The sequence below is a fragment of the Macadamia integrifolia genome, unplaced genomic scaffold, assembly GCF_013358625.1.
Source record: "Macadamia integrifolia cultivar HAES 741 unplaced genomic scaffold, SCU_Mint_v3 scaffold595, whole genome shotgun sequence".
NCBI lineage: Eukaryota > Viridiplantae > Streptophyta > Magnoliopsida > Proteales > Proteaceae > Macadamia > Macadamia integrifolia.
Window position 1 is genome coordinate 439,283 of NW_024870494.1, and position 467 is coordinate 439,749.

The window sequence follows — 467 nt, forward strand, 5'->3', positions numbered from 1 at the left end:
TTTTTTTTTTTTGGTAGAAAAAGCTATTTGGATTAAGACTTGCAAGAAGCTGATAGATACGATCAGATGAGCTAGGTAAGTGGCTCACCTGAAGATGCCTTACAATTATAATTTTTACAACCGGACCAAAAGGTGGTCGAACCAGAAAAAAAATAGAATCACCCTTTTTGATTATTCTCATGGTTTTATCCGGTTTTGGTCACAAACCATCGAAATCCAGAAGGAACCGAAATGAAATTTTCTTGGTTGAACATTTCAAATAAGGTTGGAAATTGAAATTGCCCTTCTGCACAAAATAGGGGCAGTCTTTATTTTTCTTGTCAAAGGACATAAATGGTAGGACACCCATAATTGAAAATTCTAATGCCTTTTGTCTTGATCGCTCCAATCGTCCAACCAATGGTCACACATAGTACAAGATGTTTGAACACTGACCATACCATATCACGTATTCTACCCCCACCCCA